The sequence below is a fragment of the Aquarana catesbeiana genome, linkage group LG06 (assembly GCF_042186555.1).
Source record: "Aquarana catesbeiana isolate 2022-GZ linkage group LG06, ASM4218655v1, whole genome shotgun sequence".
Taxonomy (NCBI): Eukaryota; Metazoa; Chordata; class Amphibia; order Anura; family Ranidae; genus Aquarana; species Aquarana catesbeiana.
In genome coordinates, this window is record NC_133329.1 from 65,541,381 (window position 1) to 65,565,261 (window position 23,881).

General features: G+C 42.5%; 1 gene segment (V, D, J or C); it reads left to right on the plus strand.

Annotated features, from left to right (window-relative positions):
- LOC141148574 (Ig heavy chain C region, secreted form-like) overlaps positions 1 to 23,881 on the plus strand; it is a 366,575-nt gene that overhangs the window by 200,711 nt on the left and 141,983 nt on the right.

A 23,881-nucleotide genomic window follows, 5' to 3' on the forward strand; every position in this document is an offset into this window, starting at 1 on the left:
CCATAGTTTCCTCCATAAACTGTAATTTTTGATCCACTGCAATCTGAATTGCCCAACCGTCTACATTTAGTGTTAAACGGGCATGTAATGTTTAAACAAATCTGTGGAGTGTTTATCTGTTTCGAAACCATCAAAGTTACTGATCTGTGCTCATTAGCTGTGGAGACTATGTATGAGCCATTTATTCTGGTCCTGTTTAGATCAGTGAAATTGAGAGGCATTGCTATCATGGGTATTGTTCCTGTTTGGGGATGTAAGTGAGAACACACCCAGCAGTTACTAGCGTTGCTATGGGTTGCATACAATTTTAACATTTGGATGAAAGGGTTATTTTTCCATGTCTCAGTTCTCACAAACAACAAAAAGAAAAGAAACATTATCATCTTTTTTTCAAAGGATATCATCACTTCAGGATTTTCTTGCAGTGACTGGCGTGAATCCAGGTGGGCTTTCCTTCCAACTTGACAGCAGAACTGGTTGTCAAAAGCACCAAATGTGGTCCGTCAAATTTTGGTTCTAATGGCTTTCTGACGTGTCGCTTGACCACCACCCAGTCACCTGGTTGGATTCTGTGAATACCTGAAACAGAATCTGGGTCGGGGATAGATTTATAAACACCTTCATGTATTTTATTCAATGTTCTTTGCAAAATCTGAACATATTCTAACAGATTAGAGTGAGAAGCCTGCAACTGTTGGGGAAAATATAGCCCTGTTTTGGGTGGCCCTCCAAATAAAATCTCATAGGGGGACAGCCCATGTGGTTGTTTAGGGGTAGTTCGTACAGAATATAGGGCTAATGGCAAAGCTTCCACCCATCCTTTTCCTGTATCTGCTTTAATTTTTGCACATCTGTTTTTCAAAATTCCATTAAGTCTCTCAACTTTACCACTACTTTGTGGATGATAAGGTGTATGGAAAGCTTGCTGTATGTGAAGGGCTTCCATTACCTCTTTCATTACTTCCCCAGTAAAATGGGTTCCTCTGTCACTCTCAATAGTTTCAGGAACTCCATATCTACAAACTATTTCATTCAAAATTTTCTTTGCTGTTGTTTTTGCATTTGCTTTGGCTACTGGCCAGCTCTCGGGCCAACCTGAAAACATGTCAACACACACTAAAGCAAACTCATAGGTGCCTATTCTGGGCATCTGAATGTAGTCTATTTGAATTCTTTGGAAAGGGAAATCTGGCTTTGGAGAATGCCTTTGGGGAACATGAACAGGCCTCCCTGCATTGTACAGAGCACAAGTGAGACATGAAGCACAAAACCTGGCTGCAAATGCACTAAATCCAGGTGCTATCCAATAGCAGTCAGTGCCACCATCGCGCCCTTAGCAAGATGACTGACGCCATGTGCCAGCTGTGCTAAAACTGGGTACAAACTCCTGGGTAGACACCACCTGTTGTCAGCGCTCCACAGGCCCTGCTGATTTTGGGTAGCATTACATTTGATCCACTTATCCTTCTCTTCATCAGGGGCCTGGTTCTGCAACTGAATTAGAGTTTCTACATCCCACTGCTCTTGATGAGGGGAATCTGTCCCCGCTACCTGGGCGACCCCTACAGTGGGTGTGACTCCAAATGCCATAAGGGCAGCATCCTTTGCCGCTTGGTCCGCTAAAGCATTTCCTCTGGCTGTCATGTCACTTCCCCTTGCATGCCCTTTTACCTTCAAGATGGCAACTTCTGCTGGTTTCTGAAAGGCCTAAAATAGCCGCTCTATGAGTTTTGCATGTCTCACTGGCTTCCCTGCACTAGTCAGAAAGTGCCGTGCTTTCCAGATAGGCCCATAATCGTGGGCTATTCCAAATGCATATCTGCTGTCAGTGTAAACATTTCCCCTTTGATTCTCTAGGAGATGACATGCTTTGACTACAGCATACAACTCCGCTTCCTGTGCTGACATCTGGGGTTTCAATGCTTCCTGATGTAAAATCGTGTCTGTAGTGGTTACAGCAAACCCTGTGTGTGGCTGACTATCATCAGTGTAAAATCTGGAACCATCTACGAATAAGTGTGTGTCACAATCTGATAACGGCTCATCTTTTGCTGGTGTGACAGAGGCCCTTTCTACCTCCATAAGAGCCATACAATCATGAGAAAAACTCTCAGGTTCTACATCAGTACCATTTGTTGCATCTTCCTCATCAATTATAGGAAGAAGAGTAGCCGGATTTAAAGTAACACATTGTTTGATTGTTAAATTAGATGGAGCAAAAAGAGCAGACTGGTACTTGTCAAATCTACTGGCAGACACATGTCTAGTATTTACTTGATTCATGATTTCCTGTACTGCATGTGGCACATACAGGATCAGAGCAGAATCTAGTACAAGCTCCGTTACTTTGTCTAGCAGCAAAATGCAGGCTGCTATGGCTCGCATACAACTGGGGGAGCCTTTGATGACAGGGTCTAATGAGGCTGATACATACATCACAGGCCTCTGTTTGTCTCCATGTAGCTGGGTGAGTACACCTGCAGCAAATCCATTGACTTCATGACAGAACAACGAGAAAGTCTTAGTATAGTCAGGAAGTCCAATGGCGGGAGCTTCAGACAAAATTTTAATAAGCTCCTTCATCTGCAATTCATTGTCCCATGTGAGTTTGAAAGGGTTTCTAGTGGTAGCCTCATATAGAGGAGCCATAAGTTCTGATGCATTTGGAATCCAGTCCCTACAATATCCCACTAACCCCAGGAAGGCACGTAGTTGCCGGACATTTCTTGGTTTTTCAAAGTTTTGTAGAGTTTTAACTCGATCTGGGGTTAGGTGACGGATTCCATGTGAAATACAGTGACCCAGGAAGATCACTTTCTCTTGGCAGTATTGTAGCTTATCTTTGCTAACTTTGTTGTTACTGTTATAGAGAAACAGGAGAAGGCTTACTGTTTCTCTGCTACAAATGTCCTTTGTATCAGAACAAATAAGCAAATCGTCTATGTACTGAAGCAAAACTGTGTTTGGGTGTAAGGGGGACCATTGGTCCAATACTTGCTTTAACGCAGTATTATATTCAAAGGGGCTACTCACACAGCCTTGGGGCAATCTTGTCCATGCTAACTTTTGGGCATCATGGGTAAATGAAAAAAGGTGCCAGCAATCTGGGTGCAGGGGCACCGAAAAGAAAGCATTTGCAAGATCAATCACTGTAAAGCAGGTGCTGGAGGCAGGTATTCCACTTAGTAAAGTGCGGGGGTTGGGCACGATCGGGGTATCTGCCTCTATTATATTGTTAATGGCTCTCAAATCATGCACCATGCGATATGTCACCTGCCCACCCTTCTTGTCTTGCTTCTTTGCAATTGGGAACAGGGGTGTATTGACCTGGGACTTAATTGGTACAACAACCCCTGCTGCTTTCAGTTGAGTGATTTGATCCTTTATCCCCTCAGTCTGAGCAATACTCAGTGGGTACTGTTTAATCTGTGGGAGATGGGCTCCTGGTTTAATTTTTATCATGACTGGGGTGCAATCCAGCAGACCTACATCATATTTGCTGGTGGCCCATAATTCAGTGGGAATTACTTTCAATTCTGGTGGAAATGGCAGAGTGGAGTCTTGGATTAAAAATACTCCACAGGCAGAATTTAAAACTTCTCCTGATAGACTACTGACCACTTGGACGCCTGTAGGAGTGTAGTCTATGTTTGCTAAAATTTGGTTCAAAATGTCAGCTCCCAAAAGATTGGTAGGAACTGTGTTTGAAACAAACACTTTAGTGACAATTTCTGTTTGCTGTCCTAGCCTGAGTTTAAGTGGCTTGGACTCAACCAAATCAGTAGAGGTCCCGGTTAGGCCAACACCAGAGATAACATTTGTAGATAATAATCCTGGAGGTAAGTCCTCTATATTAAAAACACTTCGGCTTGCACCAGTATCAATTAAACAGGTTAATTCTGTTTCTCCTCCAGGATAGGGGAGTTCTTGTAAAAATACTTTTACTCTGGCCTCGGGACCATTGTCTCCCCTATTTAACATGATTGATTCTGGCATGCCATTTTCCTATGCCTGATCCACTGCTTTTGGCAGAGAACTGGGATCAGCATGAGGGGCCCCTAAGCTCTTTTCTAGTCTACGGTCAGGAAGATGGCAGAATTTGGCTATGTGTCCTTCCCCATCACAATTGTAGCATATAATTGGTCCCCGATTGCCATGATTTCTGAAATTGCCTTTGCCTCTTCCTCTTCCTTTTCCTCTCTGCTTCCCCATGTACATTACCTTGGGTTTGCTGTCTTTTTGGTTAATCCTGTTTTCTATGGATAACAGGATAGGCAGGACGTCTCGAATAGACATATTGCCTGCCTCAGGCCTTGCTGTGAACAACTTTTCTTTCAACTGGGGTATTAAACCATCAAGAAACCTTTGTTTCACCAGTTGTGTAGATGGACTTGCAGTTTCTCCCGCCTTCTCTTCCTCTATTTTAATGCCTGCTTCCTCAGCCATATCACTTAACCGCCTCCAATAAGCCCCTGCTGCTTCCTCTTTCCCTTGCCTGGCATTCATAAATTCAGCATGTCTGGTTTGTCCATATATTTGGGGCAATTTTTCCTTCAATTTCTCACAAACCTCCCGTCCACTAACCATCTTACCTAGATTTTTGACGTCTACACCACATTCTTTAAGTATATAGCCAGACATGTTGCTTCCCACTGCTTTAATAAGAAGCTGATGAATGTCAGTAGCAGAAGCCTCATATGCTTCCTGTGCAGCACTAAGTTTGTTTGCAAACCCAATTGGATTCTTTCTAGGATCTCCCAATCCCTCTAATATGGCTCTCATATCTTGGGGACTAAAAGGTACATGCCATTTAATTTGAGACTTACTGTCAACAGCATCACCTTCAAAAACTAATTGGGTTCTGACAGGATAAACTGCAACAGATTTCCCTATGCCAGGGGCAGAAGGGCTGGCATCTCCCTTCCTTCTCTCTTCATCTTGCTGCCACAATTTGGAAATTATGGTTTGCTCTGGAAGTTCAGACTCTATCTCTCTTTCTCTGGCCAAAGCCTTAAGTTCAGAGAGATCTAGGTTTGCTTATGTGCCTTTTGATTTATGCCAATCATCTGTTTCTAGGATACGAGCCAAATCCCTCTTTGTAGGTTTATATGGGGCTGTTAAACCTCTGCTCTCTACTATATTGCATAGCTCATCTTTTGTGTGTTCCATGTAATCTAATTCTTTTGCTTTTGTGCGTGGACCCCTTAAAGCCAAACTGGCAGCCACATAAGGTGGGAGGTCCTCCTCTACAGAGTCTTCTGGCCAAACGTAGTAAATTTGGGCAGTACTTTTATTAAATATCTCCGTCAAGCCAGTTTGATTTGCTACCTTAGCTTCTGTCTCCCATGTGCAAGCTATTCTCCACGTTCCTTCACTGCACAGTAGTGGGCCATAATCTTGCAGAAAAGTTTGCCATACTTTTAAATCAAAAGTCCCTTCAGATTTTAAAGGTTTAGCTGTTCCCTTTGTCCATTCTACCCATTTATCTAGGGGCTCAGTATAGGCAGAACCGTACCTTCGGTTCATATATTCTCTAGCGCTCATCTTGCGCTGGGCATTTTCTGAAGGCCTCTCTCCCTTCATTCCCTTAATTAATTTAATGCCCATAATGACTGGCCAGTCTTCGCTCTTCTCTACTTGTGCCTATACCCTCTTGCCTCTAAAACAAATAGTACAGCAAATCTGCAGATTTACAAGAATAGTCTTCACTTATCTACGTGGATAGAAGGGGTTTATGACAATAGACAAAACACTCATTAAGAGACCCTCCTCGTCTCTTCTCTTCTCTGTGAGTTTTATCTGACCCTACCATGCGCCTCTGACCCAGGTCGCCCACAAGGAGTCAACGCAGGGAACTGCAGAGGATTTTCCCTATCCACACACAGTCCAACCCGTGAAGGGGGACACAAACACATTCACACACACACGTTACCCAACCAGAAAGGTCCGAGAGTGGTCTGGTTTCCTTGAGAACCGACAGATAGGATACATAGGAAAAGGCAGAAATATAGCAAGCTTAAGGGCAGCTTACCTAGCCGGCATTTGAGGTCTGCGTTTCCCGATGATCCCGATCGAAGCGCGGTTCCTTCTGGAGACTCTGCCAAACTCCTGGCTGGCTCGCCAAGACTGATATGACTGATTTCTGATTGGGACTCTAAAACAAAGTTAATACTGCAGCTGCAGGAACAGATTCACAGGACTCAATCACTGTGTTTAAAATGTCCGTTCGGTGAAAAATGTATTACATGTTATTTTATACATAGATAAGAAAGGGGTGGTGTGAGATGTTATTAAAAACTAACAAATAGCAATATATTATTAAAAACTAGCGAATAGAACAATTGCAAAAGTAAAACCTTGGAAAGGGAGGGGGGGAGTAGAGAGCGTTTAGTAGGAGAAGTGTCTGTGTGTTAGGTGAAGGTTACAGAACACATTTCAACAGTGAGAACAAAATGGATTCTCTTGTGCTTAAATGAACAGTACAGTGAATGTCCATGTCAACTTAAATTCCGTTTTGGTCTCCAATCTCCACTAAACCCTCTCCTCTCCTTTCTAAACAACCCCTCCTTCTACCCATCTTGGACTTTACCTTCCTCCTTTAAAGATTGGATAAATGTGGGTCTTACACGAGTTCATCACTTCTATGACTGATAAACTTATTTCATTTCCTACAAGAAGCAAGACACACATCATACCCAGTAATGAAACATTTAGATTCTTACAAATTAAAAACTTTTTATCCCAAAACATCCCCACAAACTTGACAACTCAAGAATATAATTCATTTGAATGATCATGTATGTCAGATCCACACAGACGAGGACTTATCTCTGACATATATGCTCAACTACTTTCACAAACAAATTCCTCTCCCCCGTCTTATACTACCAAATGGGAAGCTGATTTAAACCTTCCTCCAGACTTACTGGATTGGTCACAAATCTGGCAATCTACAAAATCAGCCACACCCAACATAGTTGCCCTAGAAACAAATGATAAAGTTCTTACCAGGTGGTATTTAGTGCCAGCACGTATATCAAAATACCTTCCCTAATACCCCCTCACTGTTTTTGCGGATGCAGCGACATTGGTACACATCTGCATATTTGGTGGACTTGTCCAATAGTCCAAACATATTGGTCAAAAATATTTCAAATTCTCTCTACAATGTTTGAAACCACATTACAACCAGATCCATTGGTAGCCCTCCTAAATAATAAGCCACAAAACATAACTCAACGTCAATTTAAACTTTTACTATATGTCACAACAGCTGCAAAACAATCGATAGCAAAAGCCTGGAAAACCAATAAACTTTGTGACATATCTGTAAAACAACGTGTAACTCAAGCTATGATCCATGCTAAAATGGAGGCAATCATACTTGATAAACTGGACAAATTTGAATCTCTTTGGCTTCCATGGATAGCACACATACTACCACCGGATTTGAACTATTTACTTCTTTTACCCTAATGAGATCTACCACCTTCACGGTCTATATTATTACATGTTCCCATAAATATTTAACACTCGCTTCTCTCTGGAGAGCCCAAATTCCCTCCATAACCCTTTCAGATCCCACCACATATTCCTACATATTAAATTTTATTTTTAGTGATGTATAATAATAAAATATGTCATTATCTATTTCTATTAAATTATTATTTGATTAGCAAACTATGTCATTTTTGGATGCAAACTAACTATAACTTTGATGGGGATGCTTTGGAGGGGCACCCATGTACCCGGGATATGCCGGGCCAAATAGCCGGACCTTGGCCCTGGTTGTTTGGGTGTCTCTCTAGGTCATCTCATTAATACCCGATTTATCTAATTTAGTTGCATTTTATGTCTCACTATTGTGACATATCGTATTTTTTTTATATATATATTTATCTACTTACTTATTTGTCCAATTACAAAAGCTCTATTAATTGTTATAACCATATAATTCAGATATGTACACTGGCAAATAGATTTTCTTACTGATTTCTACAAGATAACTTAAGTATTATTATTCTAAGTTATTATTGAGAAGTTCCTTTTCCTCATATTTTGTAACCTTACATAATTTTAAAACCAGTACTGTAATATTGTATTGTTGTATTCTCAATAAATTATTTGAAAAGGTAAGGAACCAGAAGATCAAAGGAGTGACACAGCATACAATGTAAAGAAAAATATAATATATTTATTAATGAATTAAAATATCATTATTCTCCCCATTGGGAGATGATGGTTATGACACTGATAACATGTCAAATATCCAGAGATTACCGTGTCAGATAGTCTCTAGATATGGCAACACACAGCACAAGACAACAGACATAAAACATTACAATTAAACAAATAAACAATTGTCTGGACACCAGATATCTATGTGTGGATGTCCATGCCAAGACCAATATGTCTTATGTGCATTAAATAATATTAAGTAATTAATGGCATTGGCATCCACACAGGGGTCCCTGGAAGACTCAAATCCACAGACTAATGATGGAAAGAAGGGGGAGGGAAAAATGGGAGTAGGTCTGATAGTTAGCCTGTAGTCAATTAGCTGTAATGCCCCGTACACACGGTCGGACATTAATCCGACATTCCAACAACAAAATCCTAGGATTTTTTCCGACGGATGTTGGCTCAAACTTGTCTTGCATACACACGGTCACACAAAGTTGTCGGAAAATCCGATCATTCTGAACGCGGTGACGTAAAACATGTACGTCGGGACTATAAATGGGGCAGTAGCCAATAGCTTTCATCTCTTTATTTATTCTGAGCATGCGTGGCACTTTGTGCGTCGGATTTGTGTACACACGATCAGAATTTCCGACAACGGATTTTGTTGTCAGAAAGTTTTATAGCAAGCTCTCAAACTTTGTGTGTCAGAAAATCCGATGGAAAATGTGTGATGGAGGGGGCCGAAGGTGGAGCAGATCAGCTGTGTGTCCGGTGTCATCCCGTGTGAGAGAAGACGGAGCACTCTGATGGGCACTAATAGGGGACACTGATAAAAGGCACTGATGGACACCGATAGAGGACACTGATAGAAGACACTGATAGAGGACACTGATAGAGGACACTGATAGAGGACACTGATAGAAGGCACTGATAGGGGACACTGATAAAAGGCACTGATGGACACTGATAGAAGACACTGATAGAAGACACTGATAGAGGACACTGATAGAAGACACTGATAGAGGACACTGATAGAGGACACTGATAGAGGACACTGATAGAAGTCACTGATAGAGGACACTGATAGAGGACACTGATAGAGGACACTGAGAGAAGGCACTGATAGGGGACACTGATAGAAGGCACTGATAGGGGACACTGATAGAAGGCACTGATAGGGGACACTGATAGAAGGCACTGATAGGGGACACTGATAGAGGACACTGATAGAAGGCACTGATAGGGGACACTGATAAAGGACACTGATAGAAGGCACTGATAGGGGACACTGATAAAGGACACTGATAGAAGGCACTGATAGGGGACACTGATAAAGGACACTGATAGAAGGCACTGATAGGGGACACTGATAGGGGGCACTGATAGGGGGCTCTGATAGGGGACACTGATAGACACCGATAGAGGACACTGATAGAAGGCACTGATAGGGGACACTGATAGAGGACACTGATAGAAGGTACTCATAGGGGGCACTGATAGTGGACACTGATAGTGGACACTGATAGGGGGCACTGATAGGGGGCACTGATAGGGAACACTGATAGGGGGCACTGATCAGGGACACTGTTATATCCTCTGAGTTGTGAGAGACACAAGACTCTGGAACAATGGATGTTTATTTCAGTACACACTGTACACTGCAACATGCATCTCAGGACAGGTACATCTTATATGCTTCCTTACATGTGCTCTAAGATGGCTACTATACCCCTTGACCCTTGTCATCACTCCTGGGTGGAGCCAACCTTAAAGTGACAGTACATGTGGAACCTTTCAGGTATAACACCTTCCATCCATCCCTAAAAAAAAAAAAATTACAACAAAACGAGAAAAGGCACAAAACATTAACTAATAACTGTCCAATAACAGTCCTCCAAACACAGGAGATGCACCGGATATTTCCTGCCTCCAGGTGTGAGACCAAGCTTCCAGGGACAGTTGCGGGGATACAATGTCATTGGATCACTTTCGGCGGCCCCGTCGAAAGTCTCGTAACCGGTCTGGAAGCTGAAACCGATCAGGAGGGTGACAGTGTCGTTGAGGTCGGGCACCCAGCGACTCGGGACCGGAGGAAACAGGGCTGGCCGGAATGGGCACCGGCGGGGCCAAGAAGGGATCCACCAGCTCAGTGGGTGAACAGACCTCCGGACCAGGGCTGGAGGGCTCTGTTGGAGCTGAGTTCAAAAGTTCAGAGTCCCCCCAATCATCAGTCCCCGTGCATTCTGATCCGCTGGGAGCAGATCCTTGCGACACTGGTGGTTCAGCTGGCGTCAGGGATTCGGGCAATTGAAAATGAGGAGGCAGTTGGTCTGCATGCCGTCTGCAAATGGAACCATCTTCCAGGCAGACCCTATACATCTTGGGTCCCAAAGTCTCTGCAATGACAGCAGGAAGCCACCGGGCGTTGGAAGCCCCATAAGATCGGGCCCATACCTTTTGTTGGGCTGTGAATCGAGGGAGCTCATCATGTTTGTCAGCTTTGAAATAGCGTTTAAAAGTCTGCACAAACGGTTCTGCTTGACCATTAGTAGCCGGGTGGTAAGATGCAGTCAACTTGTGCTTGATGTTGTGGGCAGTCAGGAAATGCTGAAACTCCTGACTGGTGAATTGTGCACCATTGTCAGTGACGATCTCTCTGGGGTATCCAAACGTAGCAGCGAGATGTAACAGTATGGAAACCGTTGCCTTAGTCGTTGGCTGAGTAACAGGAATTACCTCAGGCCACTTTGAATGGGCGTCCACTATGATCAAGAAGGTGTGTCCTCTGATCGGGCCTGCAAAGTCCAAGTGTAGGCGAAAGCAAGGAACCGTGGGCCAAGTCCAGGGTTGGACACACCCTCGAGGAGGGTCTCTTGCAGTTTGTGCACATCCAGCACAAGCATTCACATAAGTTGTGATATCTGAGTCTAGGTTTGGCCACCACACATAGCCTCGGGCCTTTTGTTTCATACGTGTGCCCCCGGGATGACCAGTATGTAGCAAGCCCAGAATGTGTCTCCGGAGGGTCTGTGGAATGATCACTCGGTCTCCCCATAAAACACAGTTGCCAGCCACAGTTAATTCCATACGCCTACGGAAATAACGTTCATAATCCTGTGTGACGGTTGCAGGCCAACTGGACCGTACTGAGGAGAGTATTGTTTTCAGAAAGGTATCCTTGGCTGTATAGGCTGCTATCTTCCCAGAAGACAAGAAGGACAGGCTGGTGTAACGACAACTCTTGACCGGTGGAAAAGAGTCCATCGACTTCCCTGTCAGTCGGGACATTGCGTCCGCATTCGCATTGGCATCATGACCGCGATACTAGATTTTGTAGCTGTATGCTCCCAAGAATAGGGCATAGCGTTGGTGGCGGGCCGCAGTAGTCTGAGAGATGCCTTTGTCAGGGCTAAAGATCTGAAGGAGTGGTTTATGGTCTGTCAGTATGGTGTATTCCCTACCATACAGGTAAAGATGAAACTTCTTAAATGCCCATATCAGCGCTAGAGCCTCTTTGTCAATGTGTGAGTAATTGCTTTCTGCTTTTGTCAAAGACCTGGAGGCAAATGCCACTGGTTTTTCTGACCCATGTGGTAAGATGTGAGATAGTACAGCACCCAGACCATAGGGTGAGGCATCACAAGCCAAGGTGAGAGGCTTCTGGAGGTCATAGTGCACGAGCATGCGTGACGCCAACAGCTTCCGCTTAGAGACTTCAAAAGCCCGTTGGCATGCAGCCGACCAGTCCCATCTTGAGTGTTTTTCCAAAAGCTTCTTCAGCGGAAACAAGGTGTGTGCCAGATCTGGCAGGAATTTGTGGTAATAGTTCAGCAAGCCAAGGTATGATCTCAACTGCTGGACATTGGTTGGGGCTGAAGCTTTGACTAAAGCATCAACCTTGGCTTCCGTGGTGTGTATACCCTCTGCATCCACAAGGTGGCCACAAAACTCCAATTTAGGCACCATGAATTGGCATTTTGCTAAGTTCACTTTTAGACCCTGTTCTTGGAGTCTCGCCAACACAAGTTCCACGTTCTGCTTGTGTTCCTGCTCTGTCCGTCCTGTGATGAGCATGTCATCTAGCAGGCACTGCGTGAAAGGAATGTCCGCCAAAATCTCGTCCATTTTTCATTGCCAAAGGCAATGAAAGGCTACATCAAACACTATCCAATTGTATTCATACAGTCCCTTGTGGGTGTTGATGGTTAGAAACTTGCGGGAAGAAGGATGGACCTCAAACTGTAAATATGCTTGTCTGAGATCAAGCTTGGTGAACTTTTGGCCCCCTGCAAGAGAGGTAAAAATGTCATCTACTCTGGGTAGAGGATACTGGTCTATCTCCAGTTGGGAGTTCAGTGCCATGCGGAAATCACCACAAATGCGTAAGTCCCCATTCGCTTTCTTTACTGGTACAACTGGTGATGCCCACTCGCTGTGCTCTCCCTTGGAGATGACACCTTGTTCCTCCAGCCGACTTAGTTCTGCTTCCACTCCTGCTCGCAGTGCGAAAGGTACTGTCCGAGCTTTAAAGAACTTAGGCTGAGCGTTGGGTTTCAGCTTGAGTCTTACACAGTCGTGCTTTATTTTCCCCAACTGGTCATCAAAGATCTTTGAGAAACGCTGCTTCAGGGACATCACCCATCCCTCATTATCTTCTAATGGAATTGTAACAGTGTTACAGGGATTTATGGTGATGTCTGGCATACCAAAGTGAGCAATCCAGTCCCTCCCAAAGAGAGGGGGTCCCCCATTTTCTAGGATATATAATGGCAGTCTCTTTGTCTGACCCTTGTATAATACCTGTACTTTCGCGTAACCCAGTGGGGGGAGTATCTGCTTTGAATACGTCTGCAGTTTGATTGGTGTTGGGCGGACAGTTGTTTGGGTCTGAAGTTGTCTCCATTGTTTCTGTGTGATAACTGAAACTGCTGCTCCTGTGTCTACATCCATCTTGAGTTTCTTTCCCTCCACAGTTACCTCTACAGTCATTGCGGAGGGTGCTGAATGCATATGATGTATCTCTAATCTGTGGAGCACTTCCTCATCCTCTGACTCAGATGATGATGTATATCTTCCCACCATATATGTCTTTGTCTTGGGGTTCAGAGGTTGTTTATCTCACACCTTCTTGCTACGGCAAACTCGTTTAAGATGGCCTGTCTTACCGCAATTATGACAGGTCTGATCCTTAAACCTGCAGACTTTGTAGTCATGGTCTGTATTTCCACAACGGTAGCAGGCTGACTCCCGGCTTGGTGGGGGTCTGTATTTCCAGTTTGCGGCAGTTGGCTTGACTGCTGTTCTGAAAACTTCTTGTTTCACCTCTTCCCTTCTGCCCTGGGGGTTCAATTCCTCTGTATCTTTCACAGCCATTTCCATCACTGAAGCTATTTCAATTGCCTTTGTAAGGGTAAGATCTTTCTCTGTTAAAAGTCTCTTTTGGCTAGACTCACAATTCAGTCCCATTACAAACTTATCTCTCAGTGCAGTAGGTAGATACTCCCCAAAAGAACAGGTAGAGGCTAGTCTGCGAAGGGCGAGCACATAAGCTTTAATTTCTTCACCTGGCTGCCGCTGATAAAACCGAAATCTTTCTGCAATCTCTAGTGGTTTAGGCTGGAAGTGATCCTCTAACAGTGTCAGGAGCTCTGCCAATGTCTTAGTTGCTGGCTTTATAGGGGAAAGGAGATCTCTAATGCCCCGTACACACGGTCGGATTTTCCGATGGAAAATGTCCGATCGGAGCGTGTTGTGGAAAATTCCGACCGTGTGTGGGCTCCATCGGACATTTTCCATTGGATTTTCCGACACACAAAGTTGGAGAGCAGGAGATAAAATTTTCCGACAACAAAATCCGTTGTCGGAAATTCTGATCGTGTGTACACAAATCCGACGGACAAAGTGCCACGCATGCTCAGAATAAATAAAGAGATGAAAGCTATTGGCCACTGCCCCGTTTATAGTCCAGACGTACGTGTTTTACGTCACCGTGTTTAGAACGATCGGATTTTCCGACAACTTTGTGTGATTGTGTGTATGCAAGACAAGTTTGAGCCAACATCCGATGGAAAAAATCCTAGGATTTTGTTGTCGGAATGTCCGAACAAAGTCCGACCGTGTGTACGGGGCATAAGAGTGTCATATGTCTTAGCACCAACCACTGTCAGAAATACTGCTACTTGCCTGTTGTCTGGGATGGCATTTGCACTGAAATACTGTTCCAGTCTCTCAACCCAGGAACTCCAGGATGTCTGCTCCCCATCAAATTCACCTAATGTCCCAATCAATGACATTTTCCTGCTGGGCTCTGTGATTGCTTTTATCCAGATGACAATCTACACTGCCTTTGTCTCTCTCTCAGACTGATAGACACTTTGTAAATCCCATCCTCGTCGCCACTGTTATATCCTCTGAGTTGTGAGAGACACAAGACTCTGGAACAATGGATGTTTATTTCAGTACACACTGTACACTGCAACATGCATCTCAGGACAGGTACATCTTATATGCTTCCTTACATGTGCTCTAAGATGGCTACTATACCCCTTGACCCTTGTCATCACTCCTGGGTGGAGCCAGCCTTAAAGTGACAGTACATGTGGAACCTTTCAGGTATAACAGGCACTGATAGGGGACACTAATCGGGGGGGGGGTGATAGGGGACGCTGATAGGGGACACTGATAGAAGGCACTGATAGGGGACACTGATAGGGGGCACTGATAGGGGACACAGATAGGTGTCACTGATAGGGGACACTGATAGAAGTCACTGATAGTGGGGCACCGATGGGAGGCACTAATAGGATTTACTGATGAGCACTGAAGGGAGGCACTGATAGGGGGCACTGATAGGCTGCACTGATAGGAGGCATAGATGGGCACTTATAGGTGGCACTGATGGGCGTTGATGAGCACTGATAGGCAGAACTGATAGGCTGCACTGATGGTCACTGAGGAACACTGATAGGCAGTATTGATACGCACTGATGGACAGCATTGAAGAGTACTGATAGGTGGCACGGATGGACGCTGTTAGGCAGCATTAATGAGCACTGATAGGTGGTGCTGATAGGCAGATTTAATGGGCACTAATAGGCGGCATTAATGAGCACTGATAGGTAACACTTGTAGGCGGCATTGTTGGACACTGATAGGCGGCATTGTTGGGCACTGATAGGCGGCATTGATGAGCACTGATAGGCAGCATTGATGGGCACTGATAGATGGTACTGATGATTGGGGCACTGATTATCAGTGTAAACAATTTACTGACATTCTTGACAGTTAATGGCAGTCCTTTCCTAACACAGACACAGCGTGGGAGGAAAGGGCTGTGGATAACTGGCAAGTCTCTTTACATGCGATCAGCTGACATCACATGGTAATGGGCCACTGTGATTGCGCTGGATGCACGTCCCAGGGGGCATGTGGGAAGCACTTTTTTGGGAGGATGTCCATGGACACCCTCCCAAAATTGGAAGCCCAGGGCTCGGATGGAAGGGGGGGGGCATCATGGTTTCTTGCACCGGGGCCCTGAAGGTTCTAGTTACGCCTCTGACAGGTCTCCTTGTACTATAGGATATCCTACAGCTAGTGCCTTGGATTTAATCTGGACTATACATCCACATCACTAACAGCATTGCAAACTGTTCCCTCAACTTAATTCTATTTTTATATACATTTCCTTCCATATGATCAAGAAAACTATATCCAACTCAGATCTTCCAATTACAGCTAATTGACTTTACAGGCTTACTATCAGACCTACATCCCTTCTTTCCATCATTAGTCTGTGGACTTAGTCCAGGGACCCCTGTGTGGATGCCCATGCCATTAATTACTTAATATTATTTAATGCACACAAGACATATTGGTCTTGGCATGGACATCCACACATAGATATCTGGCGTCCGGACGATTGTTTATTTGTTTAATTGTAATGTTTTGTGTCTGTTGTCTTGTGCTGTGTGTTGCCATATCTAGAGACTATCTGACACGGTAATCTCTGGATATTTGTCATGTTATCAGTGTCATAACCATCATCTCCCAATGGGGAGAATAATGATATTTTAATTGATTAATAAATATATTATATTTTTCTATTTTTCCTTACATTGTATGCTGTGTCACTCATTTGGTCCTCTGGTTCCTTATACTCTTGATAAGAACAACCCTGTTTTTTTTATATATATGCAGCTTTCCTGACTAGAGTGACACTACCGATACTCGGTAAATAATGTTATATGGATATTATTGTATAAAAAAGCCCTTGTTTCTCTTTTTTGGTTTATACATCTTTTTTTTTTTTTTCACAATCAAAGGTTTATTAAAGTTTGTGATGTTACAATTAACTGCATATAATACAATTTAGAAAGTATAACAATTATCTATATTTAAAGGATTTACATTTAGTATCTGTTGCTTGCGTGTGAAATTTCGTCATGTAGCTGAGTAAGTGACTTTTGGAATTTATGAATATATTTAAAAACTTTTTTTTTTTAGGGAAGGAAACGGTTGAGGTATAGAAGGGGAGGGGGGGGGGGGAGGAAAAAGAAAAAAAAAAAAAAAAAAAAGGGGTGGGGAAACAGAAAGGGGGAAGGGGGTGGGGTGGGGGTGTTAGGTAGGAAAGAAGGAGGGGAGGGAGAGAAAGGGGCAGAAAAAGGAGTACGATAGTAAATAATAATGATCTCATTTTAGTGAAAGACGGCATTTGAAAATTGTTACAGTTAAGTACATAAGATGTTATAATCATTAACCAACAAGTAAAGGAAAGCTTAAGTAGTGTTAGATCATAATGTGGCAAAGAGCAATCTTATAATGGAGCAGCAGTCGGTTTCTTAAAAGGTATTAATTAGTAAGAGAATTAAAAACTGAAGAGTGGACAAATAATAACCAAGGTTGCCAGGTATGATTGAAATTCGTACTATTTTCTTTCTTCATAGCGGCGATCTCCTCCATCTTGTATATATAATTAATTCTTTCTAGCCAATCTTTAATATTTGGGATGTGTGTGGTCTTCCAATGGAGGGGTATAAGTGTTTTAGCAGCTAGTAGTAGATGCCTAGAAAGGGATTTTTTGTATCTGCTTATGGAGAGTTCATTTACGTTTATTAGGCAAGTGGCAGCATTAAATTCAATTTTAGAATCTGTTATGAGTTTAGTCCATTTTATTACTGTTTCCCAGAAAACATATAGTGGTGGGCATTCCCACCATATGTGTAGAAAGGTACCAACATCTGCCCCGCAACGCCAACAGGTGTCTGAGGTTGTAGGGGACCACCTCCTGGCTTTATGTGGTGTGATATACCACTGGGTGAGTATTTTGTAAGAGATCTCCTGATATTTTGTGCTTAAAGAACATTTATGAGTCATTATACAGGCATTCTCCCATTGTTTAGAGGAAATCTTAGTTTTTAGATCTTTTTCCCACTTTTCTTTATGTTTTAGGTCATCTGAGTGCTGTTTTTGGTTTAACAAGCAGTAAGCTAGAGAAGTGGTATTAGTTACTGGTGATCTTTTAAAGCATAGTTCTTCTAGAGGGAGTAATGGTAAGCTGTAAAATGCTCTGTGTTTGCTATTTAACAGGAAGCTTTTGAGTTGCATATAAAGCCATGATCCAGGAGGTGATCCTTCCCACTCTGTTTTGAGTATGTCTAGGGGTTTGATCTTAGAGTTTACCAGGCATTGGGAGGCTGTGCGGGTCGGCATATTCCTCAGGTGTAGACCTGGAATGAAGTCAGGGTTATTGGTAACAGGAGTCAGTGGACCAGGGATTGAGGCTAAGTTATGAGTACGAGCTACCTTATGCCAAACTTCAAGTGTGTTTGCTATTAGGGGATGTTTTATAGTCTTATCCGTTTTAGAATGTATGGACCATGGATAAAAGGTTAGGTTGAAGGGGCTTAGAGCTTGTTCTAGTTGGATCCAGTCTTTATTTAAGCTATGGCAGTGCCAGTCAATGATTCTTGTGATGTGGGATGCTTGATGGTATTTTTTAAAATTTGGGAGTCCTATTCCCCCTCTATGCTTGGGTAGTGATAGTAAATTGAGATTTATTCTGGGTCTTCTATCAGCCCAAAGAAAGCGTCTTTGTGTTCTGAGAAGGTTGGTAAAGAAGGTTTCGGGGATTTTGATGGGGAGTGTATTGAAAAGATAAAGTAATCTCGGTAAAATTGTCATTTTTAGAATTGAGGCTCTGCCGAACCAAGAGAAAGATTTGGTTGACCATTTTTGAAGGTCTCTATTCAATGTGGTGAGAAGGGGTTTGTAATTATGAGAATATAGTGAGTCTATATTGCTGGTTAGATTTATTCCTAGATATTTCAAGGTATTATGTTCCCATTTATAATTATGATTGTCTTTCATTAATTTGAGTTGGTCTATTGGTAAATTAATGTTCAGTGCCTCAGATTTGGATTTGTTAATTTTGAAGTTGGAGATAGAGCCGAAGATTTTGAAGTGTTTCTCAAGGTTTGGAATAGAGATATGTGGTTGTGTCAAGAAAAATAAGAGGTCATCCGCATAGGCGGCAATTTTATATTCTTTGTCTCCTACTCTGAAACCTTTGATGTCCGCAGATAATTTGATTGTTCTTATTAGGGGTTCTAAAGAAATGATAAATAGAAGGGGTGAGAGAGGGCAGCCTTGACGAGTCCCGTTTCGTATTTTAATTGGATCTGAGAGAATATTGTTGACTTTGATTCTAGCTTGGGGATTTCGATAGAGTGCTGAGATCCAAGATAGCATATTTTCGTTTAGTCCAATATGGGAGCAAGTAGACATCATATAGTCCCATGAGATTCTATCGAAAGCCTTCTCGGCGTCTGTAGAGAGAAGGAGTCCTTTTATCTTAGAGTTGTGAGCATGGTGAATTAAGTTAAAGTGCTTTGGTTGTATTGTCACGTGCCTCTCTGCCTGGCATGAAACCTACTTGTTCTGGGCCTATGATCTTTGAGAGGAGGGGTTTCAGTCTGTTTGCTAGTATTTTGGCTAAGATTTTTAAATCTATATTTAGTAAAGATATAGGTCTGTAGTTGGCACAGTCTGTATGGTCTTTGTCAGGTTTGGGGATTACTGCGATATGGGCCATGAGGAACGAATCGTGGTCATGATTGTGTTTTGCCAGGTAATTGAAAGCTGAGATAAGTGGTTTATTTAAAGCTTGAGTGTATGTTTTGTAATATTGTGAGGTAAAGCCGTCTGGGCCTGGGCTTTTCCCTGTCTTAAGATCTTTAATCGCTTCAAGTAATTCATTTGTGGAGATAGGTTCCTCTAGTTTGTTTATGTCAACTTGGGGAAGTAAGGGTATTTTGCTGTTTTTCAAAAATTGATGTATCATTTCTTGTTTCGTCATGTTTAGATGTGTGGGTTTATGTTTTTCAGGGAGATTGTATAATTTTGAGTAAAATTTATGAAATAGATCCGCAATATCAGTAGGTTTATGTCTAAGTATTCCGTCTTTGTCTCGTATGGCATGTACTTTTCCGGCTTGTGTCTAATCTTTGAGAGCTTTGGCTAATAGTTTCCCACTTTTGTCCCCATATTCAAAAAATATGCTTTTTTTGAAGAAAAGTGCTTTTTTGGTCTTCAGGTCTAGTAATGATTTTAGGGAGTTCCTACAACGGATCAATTCCTCCTCTGTTGAGATTAAGAGGGATTGTTTGTGAGGAGTTTCCAATTTTGCTATTTGTGAGGTCAGTTTGGAAATTTCCTTTTCTTTCTCTCTTTTTAATCTAGAACCCCATTTCATTAGATGACCTCTTATAACGCTTTTGTGAGCTTCCCAGTTAGTCAAAGGGTTGGTATCTGTATCTAGGTTATTCCTAAAGTAGTCTGTCAAAGTGTCCTGTATTTCGTCTTTCACTCTTTGGTCGGTTAGAAGTGATGCATTGAGTCTCCAATTAAAGGTCGTTTGTTGAGGTGAGTCAAGTCGCATAGATATAGCCGTGGGGGCATGGTCTGAGAGAGCGACTATGCCTATCTCTGCTGCTTCTAGTTTGTTTAGATCTCTCTGTGAAACGAAGATTAAGTCAATATGGGAGTATCGTTTGTGTGGGTTTGAGAAAAAGGTGTAGTCTCTTTCATTCGTGTGGATGAGTCTCCAAGTGTCTACTAGTGATAAGGAGTTTAAGAGTAATTTGAGGCGTCTGAGGATTCTGTATGTTAGGATGGTGTGGCCTGTTGATGTGTCTTTTTGGGGGGAGAGGGGAACATTGAAGTCTCCACCCAAGATTATACATCCTTCAGCGAACCATTTTAGTTCGTCTATGATTTTACGACAAAATGGGATGTGGGTGGAGTTTGGGAAATATACGTTAGCTAATGTGACGGGTGATCCTGCCCAATCTCCTTTAAGGAAAAGATAGCGTCCTTCTGGATCTACAAGTTTTTGTTGGATTTTGAAGGGGGAGTTTTTGTTAATGAGGATTGATACTCCTTTTGTTTTGGCTAAAGGGTTAGTGGCGTGTTACATTTCTGTGAATACGTTGTCTGTAAATTTGGGTATATGTTTGCTTTTAAAATGTGTTTCTTGTAAAAACACTATTGACGGCATCGTTTTTTTCAATTCTTTGAGCATTTTTGTTCTTTTTTCAGGTATGTTCAGGCCGTTGACATTGTGGGAAATTAAAGTTGGTGCTTTTCCCAGGAATTTATATGCCATAATGTAAGTTGTCAGAAAATTCAGGTGTATATATTGAGTCAAGTGGTTTTTGTCTAATAGTTATTTATTATATGAGATGTTCTGGTCTCTTTTGGCGTACTCCAGGGGAGAAGAGGGGGGACAAGGGAGGTAGGATAAGTTGGGGTGGATTGAAAAAGGGGTGGTTGAGTGTGTGCTCTAATCTCACCTAGAAAGTGAGGAGCTAGTTAGTGACCTAGATATAATAGGTACTACTATGTACTCTGGAGGGAAAGTGGGAGGCGCGTTAGTGTCGAAATACGTTGTTTGTTATGTTTGTGAGTTTGGTAACTGGGTCTGTCTCGCAGGGTACTGCGAGACCCGGGTATGTTAAAAAAGATAGTGTGAGAGGTGGGTTTTAGGCCGCTTATTATCATGTAGAAATATCGCCAACCGTAGTCCGGTCAGCCACTAAGGACGACAACCTGCTTGAATGTTAAAGAAGAGGGTATAAGACAGATACCTGTAAATGTGGAAAAAACCCCATAACGTTCATCCCGTCTGTTACATACATTTAGTGATGTTCTGCGTAGGATGGAAAGGGCGGTTAACATGTAAAACATTTGAAAAAGAAAATCAAAACCTTTCAAACCAATTAACAGTTAACATCGTGATACCTTAACCCTGAGTTTAGCAGGGTATTCTCTGTTCTAGTCTAGTATAATCCAATAACTTGAAGTGAGTTAGATGATCTAATCTATTCTTATGTTTAAGTATGTCTCAGGATCAGAAACTCAAAAAGTACTGTATAAAGATTAGAACTTCTATATTAGTATTCTATGGTTCAAGTTCAAACAAGCTATATGGAATTATGTCTGATTCTGCGACTTAATATAAAATGAAGGGTCTGTAAGCAGGTTCACTTGGAAGCTTCCTATCTAACGCTTAAGAAAAGGTAAGTCCAGGCATGCGAGGTCTCATATTATCCAAAGTCCTTTCAATCTGGTGGTATTTGAAGATCCTACAGTGAAAGGGTTGGGTGTTGCATATTAGCAAACATGCAGCCGTATATCTGTGTAATCACTGCATAGCTAGAGATGTCACAGGTGGGCCGAATACTTAAACTTCTAGCTATGGTTTATAGTCTCATGATAAAGGTTTAGTGTATGTCACCCTTGTTTCTGGATACAGAGGTAAACCCGAATGAAGAAGCCTGTTCAGTTGGTAACAGTTTTGTGGTTTTAAGAGTGTATTTCTTGTAGGCAATTATAGCTCCTGTGAAAGAAAAGTTATTAAGTGTGGATTAATATTGAGAGTCTGGCTGTCATCTAGGTAGATTCCCATATCGGATGTATTCTTCAGTAGAAGCGGATGTGGGAGGGATTCAATGCTAGAATCTGCTTCCAGATCTGCATGTATATGTTCTCACATGATGGGTATATAAAATATGTGTCTCTTATCCCTTGATTTCCTCTTCATCTATGTAGAACCTGTGTTTTTTAATAAGTGCAGGTAGCAGGGAATATTTCCAGTAGGTATTGAGCTTTGTATACTCCCAGGGAGGGATCTTTAGAAGTTAGAGTAGGATGTTAAGTGTTGTGTAGGATTGCCCTCTAGTGGATGTTCAGAGAAGGGATCCTGCAGCAGTTTTAGTGCTTTTGGCTTTGGACAACATATTAGTGAGGATTTGAGGCAGAAGTATTGGAAAAAAAAACAAAAAAAAACAACAAAAAAAAAAAAACAAAAAAAAAAACTTTCTTTTCTTTTCTTCCTTCCCTCTCTTCTCCAAGGAATAAAATAGAGACCAAAAATTGGTAATTGTGGTGAAAGGGGATGAAGATCAAAAGACTGTCTTAGGTATAATCCAGGTAAATGTCGCGATGGTTGGATTAAGAGTGTTCGGTAAGTCAGGTTTATTTTCATCTTTGACTTTTGGCGCTTTTGGAGGAAGAAGGAGAGTCGTAACTGTTTCTGTTGGCGTTTCTGCGGATTTTCCCCTGCTGGGAGGGTGTATGGAACATATCTGATCCACCGAAGGCTGGAGGATTGGTAATTTCAGGGGGAAGCAGAAATTCTGAGTACCAGTCAGGCAATGCTACTGGCGTAATTTGAAGGTTTTCACAGAATCTGTTCAGCTCACTGGGAGTTCTGAGTGTGTATTGTTTGCCCATGTATGAAGCTTGGAGAGCAAAAGGAAATTTCCATCTGTAATTTATGTTCCTTTCTCTTAGAACCTCCAGGAGGGGTTTCAGTGCCCTTCTGTTTTTTAGTGTTATGGGTGATAGGTCTTGAAATAGTTGTATTGTGTTATCATTAAACAAGATCTGGTCATTGGACCTTGCTTTTTGTAATACTTCTTCCTTTAAACTGAAATTGGGAAGGCAACAAATGATGTCCCTGGGAGGATTATCATCTGGAGCTCTAGGTCTGAGAGCTCTGTGGGCTCTGTCAAAATCTATGGGAGAGTGTTCAGGTCTATTTAAAAGGCCGTTGAATATGGAGGTCAGTGCAGGCTTGATTTGGTCTGGGTTAACATTTTCTGGAATTCCACGTACTCTTATGTTGTGCCTTCTTCCTCGGTTGTCTAAATCTTCTAAGTGTCTGTTCATGTCAATTAGATGTTGGTTATGTGCATTGGTAATGTCGTCTAATCTGGACAGTGCTTTATCTCTCCTCCTCCCAGCGCGCTCAGACACAGCCATTTGTTCAGAAAGTTTCAATAGCTCCGTTTTAATATCTGTTATAGCTGAGGTAAACGATCTTTTGATATCTGCAGCTATATCGGTCATAATAGCGTAAGTCAGAGGTTTGTCCTTATCAAAATTACCTGCAGAGTCTTCAGATGCTGGTAGGGACACCTCGTCATCTTCTATGTCATCCTCCATGTTGTGTCTGTGTGTCAGCGCCATCTTGGTAGATTTCCCACCTCCGCTGTATCTAAACTTGCTGAGGTTTCCTGGGGAGGTTTTCTTTTTAGGGGTAATCAGAGAGCGGAGAGTGTGTCCGTGTGTCGCCCTTTTTAGCCGAGCGGACATAATCGTTTTCAAAGCGGCGGTAATTGGGACCCGGGCCTCGCAG